This window comes from Lactuca sativa, chromosome 7, assembly GCF_002870075.4.
Source record: "Lactuca sativa cultivar Salinas chromosome 7, Lsat_Salinas_v11, whole genome shotgun sequence".
Lineage (NCBI taxonomy): Eukaryota > Viridiplantae > Streptophyta > Magnoliopsida > Asterales > Asteraceae > Lactuca > Lactuca sativa.
In genome coordinates this window covers 22,988,400-22,993,979 of record NC_056629.2, presented here as the reverse complement: position 1 = coordinate 22,993,979, position 5,580 = coordinate 22,988,400, and positions in this window count along the sequence as shown.

The following is a 5,580-nucleotide window of genomic DNA, read 5'->3' as shown; positions in this document are numbered from 1 at the left end:
TTTGAATAAAAAGCAATAGCGTCATCATCTGAATTCATAAGAAAACCTTCTTCATCCGAATTCTCCTTTTCAGCAAATTCCACTTCAGACACTTTCGAAACTAGAGCTAGTGGTCTCGCTTCTTCCGTTATCTCAGATACTTCACTTTCGTGTGTCTTTAGTTGATTGTAAACATCATTCAAAGAAGAAATATCAAAGCTCTGATGATTTTTGATCATCTACTAACACTCCTCCATTCCTTCCTAAGTCCCATAACAAAAGTAAGATTATACTCCATTAGAGACCTTTTGATTCCATAGCGATGACATCTGTAGATCAACTCATTCAGACGATCATAGTAAACTTCAATTGTTTCAGTTTCCTTCTATTTGAACTCTTTTAGTTCAACCAAACATTGCTTAACAAAATTGATCTTAGTCTTCTCACTTCCTTGATACTTTTCCTTGAGAGTATTCCAGATATCCTTAGCAGTTTTACAACCATGAATGTAGTTATAAACAACAGGTGGCAAAGCACCTCTCAATTCCCTCATACAACGCTTTTCGTGTTTCTTCCGTCTTGCTTGTTGATCTTCAACAGCAGAAGTAGTTCCAGATGAACCGATATTTTGAACATTTGGTGGAGGTTGGACTGTTCCTTTGATGCAATTACACAACTCTTCATCCAGACGATTCAAGTAGTCTTCCATACGATCAGCTCACTGATCGTAGTATTCAGGAATCAGCATTGGAATTTTGGTTGATGATCCGAGCAGATGAGAATACAAAGTCATTGTGTTCATGTTAAAGTTCGACATTGATGAACACTTGATTAATTTGATATTTGATCAAACGAATTGATCAGAAACTTATAATCAATCACTCGATCATACAATTTGAATGCAGAATCTAATCAAATTTGTATATCAGACGTGATTTTTAGAACCAAAAGCGCGGAAACTTTTGAGACAAAAGAAATGACTCAAAATCAGATGATTCAGAATGAAAATCAGATCATTGCAGTTTGATTCCTGCTCTGATACCAATTGTAGATGAATTGTACTCGAGAAATTTATTAAGAACAAGAATGATCAATATGATGAACTCAGAAAATAAATAAGTGTTTGAAGTTTTTTTTACTCTCAGTAAGCTCAGTTACAAAAATAGACTCTGGAATTTAGTGTAAAACTCCTTAGTCTAAACTAAAGCTCAGTCCCTATTTATAGGGAACAAGAGAGTACAAAAAAATACTAAGTCTGATACTATTATGCTTCGTACAAAATTGACTTGGTAAATACATTACATATGAAAATAGACTAAACACTATTCGACTCTTTACAAGACTTCGACCCTTACAAATTGAAGCAGGAGGGAAAGCTTCTTTGTGGGAGAAGAGAGCACAGAGAGAAGTGGGGTTTTGAAAAGGAAAAGGAAATTTGACTGAATAGGCTTAAAACCCTAATTTTTTTATTGAGGTTTTTCGAAATCACATCGTGGTTTTCACACCACATCATGTTGATATTTACCACGTCGTGGTGTTTAAAAATAAAAACTTTTTACCAAATTTTCAAAAAAACTTCCACCCCACACTCATTGTCTCATTCCATGCTACTTCTCTCAACAAATTCCATATAAAAATTCAAAGTGAAAAATAAAAAATAAAGCAAAATTAAGCAAAATAAACAAAAATAAAAGAAAAGGAAAGAAAATGCAAACTCTAACCCAATGGTTACCTCCTGCAAACACTTTTGGGAAGTCATGAGCCGAAATCCTTCCCGCTTTACATTGATTTGGCTCGTGTAAACTTCATAATCTCCAATTCTTTTTCTTCATTTGGCATGTTTTCCTCATAGTGTTTTACCCTATGTCCATTAACCTTGAAGGGAGTCCCATCTCTTGTTATCAACTCGATGGCCCTAAGTTGAACAACTTGTTTAACAGTAAATGGCCGATCCCAACAAGTTTGTAATTTTCCAGTAAAAAGCTTTAATCTTAAGTTAAAAAGTAGAACCTTTTACCCCTCTTGAAAGTCTTTGCGTCCCCTTAACCTTGCATCATGCCATTTCTTTTTTTTGTCTTTGTAAATTAAAAAGCTTGTGTATGCCTCATTTCGTAATTCTTCAAGAGCATTCATTTGCATTAAATGGTTAGCTCAAAGTTCAGTCAATTCAAAGTTGCAAGTCTTCAAAGCCCAAAATGCTTTATGTTCAATTTCCACCGGTAGGTGACAGTTCTTCCCATAGACCAACCTATATGGTGTAGTACAATAGGTGTTTTAAATGCGGTACGAAATACACATAATGCATCGTCAAGCTTTTCTGACCACTCCTTTTTTATTACCCCCAACCGATTGCTCCAGAATTATTTTCAATGTCCGATGTGTGACTTCGATTTGCCTACTTGTTTGTGGATGATATGGTGTTGCAAATCGATGGTGTACACCATATTTTTGTAATACCTTGGTCAATTGTTCATTTGCAAAGTGAGTTCCCCGATCACTAAAAAGATCTTTCGAGACACTGAATCGCAAAAATAATCTTTTTAGAAAACGAACCACTACTCGAGCATCATTTGTAGGTAATGCTTATGCTTCCACCCATTTAGATACATAATCGACCTCCACCAATATATATTTATTTCCTCATGACATTGGAAAAGTTCCCATGACGTCAATCCCCCAAACATCAAATATTTCATAAACTTGGATTACACTTTAGGGCATCTCCTTTCAGGAGGAAATGTTTCCTGACCTTTGGCATGAATCACATTCTTTGACAAATTGGGTTGCATCTTTAAAACTTGTTAGCCAATAAAATCTAGAATCAAAGACCTCCTTTTCTGTGTACTGTGCTCCATGATGTCCTCCAGTGGGCCTGTTATGGCAATGTTTCAATATTTCTAAACTATCTTTCATGAAGACACATCTTCTTATCATTCCATCCGCACAACTTCTAAAGAGGTATGGCTCATCCCAAAGGTAGTACTTCACTTCTGAAAATAGTTTCTTCTTTTGTTGGCGAGTTAGTTCTTTTGGAAGATAATCACTAGCCAAGTAATTGGCTATGTCTGCATAATATGGCACCTCTCATGTTATTACCATCAAATATTCTTTGGGAACGTTAACTCCAATCTTCTTTTCTTCCACTCTTCTAATCCTGGGTTTTCAAGTCTTGATAAGTGATCGGCCGCCATGTTCCCCATTCCTTTTTTATCCCTTATTTCAATGTCAAATTCTTGTATAAGTAATACCCATCGTATCGATCTTGGTTTGGCATCCTGTTTAGCAAAAAGATACTTAAGGGAAGAATGGTCAGTAAACACAATAGTTTTAGATAAAACTAAGTAACGGCGGAATTTATCAAAAGCATAAACCACAACAAGGAGTTCCTTTTCGGTAGTAGTATAATTCTCTTGAGCCGGATTGAGCTTGCATAATATATGGGTTGAAACTGTTTATCAACCCTTTTTCCAAGAACAACTCCTACTACAAAGTCACTTGCATCACACATAAGTTCAAAAGGGAGATTCCAATTTGAGGAATCATGATAGGGGTAATGCTTAATTTCTCCTTTAATAGTTGAAAGGCTTCAAGGCATTCTTTGGAGAAATCAAATATAGCATCCTTCAAGAGAAGTTGTGTTAATGGTCTTGTGATTTTTGAGAAGTCATTTATGAATCGGCGGTAAAATCCCACATGGACCAGAAAACTTCTTACCCCTTTCACATTTGTAGGAGGTGGTAACTTGGCTATTGTATCAACTTTTGCACGGTCCACCTATATTCCTAACTTGGATACTTTATGCCCTAATGCAATTCCTTCCTTAACCATAAAATGACATTTCTCCCAATTTAAAACCAAGTTGTTCTTTTCACATCTTGTTAACATTGAGTCAAGGTTGGATAAGCAATCTCGAAAGAGGACCCGAAAACCGAAAAATCATCCATGAAACCCTCCATGAATTTTTCAACCATGTCATGGAAGATTGCCATCATGCACCTTTGGAATGTGGCTGGTGCATTGCATAACCCAAATGACATTCGTCTATAAGCAAAGGAACCGCTCGAGCAAGTGAATGTGGTCTTTTCTTGGTCGTGAGGATCGATAGGAATTTGAAAGTATCCTAGAAACCCATCTAAAAAGCAGTAACAGAGATGACCGGATAATCCTTCGAGCATTTGATCAATAAATGGTAAAGGGAAATTGTATTTGCATGTAGCATCATTTAGCTAACGATAATCAATGCACACACGCCAACTAGTTATTGTTCTTGTTGGAATAAACTCATTTTCTTCATTGGTGAATACCGTCATCCCTCCCTTCTTTGATACCACATGCACCGGACTCATGCATTGGCTATCCGATATTGAATAGATGATACCGACATCCAAGAGTTTGACTGCCTCTTTCTTCACCACTTCTTGCATGTTTGGGTTTAGTCTTCTTTAGCATTGAACTATTGGCTTAACTCTTTCTTCTAAGTTGATTTTATGGGAACAATATGCGGGACTAATACCTTTAATGTCGGTAATCTTCCATGCTATAACATTTTGTCGTTTCTTGAGTACCTTTACTAGGCTTTCCTTTTCACGTTTTGCGAGATCAGCTTCTATGATGAAGGAATTTTGTTGATCTTCTTCCAAAATGCATACTCCAGATGTTCAAGCAAGGCTTTCAACTCAACTTTTGGTTTTTGGTCAATGACCACGACGTGCACATCCTGCCACGACGTGGTGTCACTTTTTTTAACGTCTGATCGTGAAAAATCGGATGACCACATTGTAGTGTCAGTGCTACGTTGTGGAGTTTCTTCAACTTCTTTTATCAATTCGTTGTAATCGATTTCTTCTAGCAACTTCTCTAGCTCTTGTATGTCGTGTTCAACATCAAATTTTCCATCTTGTAGCACCATATATCCCTTGGTTTCCTTTTCTTTCCATCCTCCAAGCTCATTCTCTAGTAATTCATTGAACACATCAACTGAAAAGGCCGTATCATCACTTATCCTTGAATGTTGGATTTCTCAATTTACTCAAAAAGTAACCACTTCTTCTCCAATGCGTAGAGTGAGTTTGGATTCTCTTACATCAACTAAGGCTCGGGCGGTGCTAAAAAATGGCTTTCTAAGAATAATTGGGACTTGTTTGTCTTCCTCCATGTCTAAAAGAATAAAGTATGCTGAAAAATGAACTTGTCGACTTTCACTAGTAGATCTTCACAAATACCTCTTTAAAAGGTCATATTCTTGTTGGCTAAGTGGACGGCCATGTGGATCGGTCTTGGTTTGGGGAGATCAAACTTCTTGAAGAATGAATAAGGCATCAAATTAACACTTGCTCCCGAGTCGGCTAGAGCGTGGCTAGTGGCTAGATTTCCAAATTGGCAAGGTAGAGTTAAGCTTCACGGATCACCCATCTTCTTCGGTTTCATTTAGGACCACCTTAGACAAGCCCTCCATCTTCTTTTGGTTAGTGAGAAGGTCCTTGATAAATTTTGCATATTTTGGCATTTGGGCCAAGGCTTCAAGGAACGGAATATTTATTTCAGGGGACTTCATATGATCTAGAAACTTCAGGTAGTCTTCAACATTCTTTTCTTGTATTG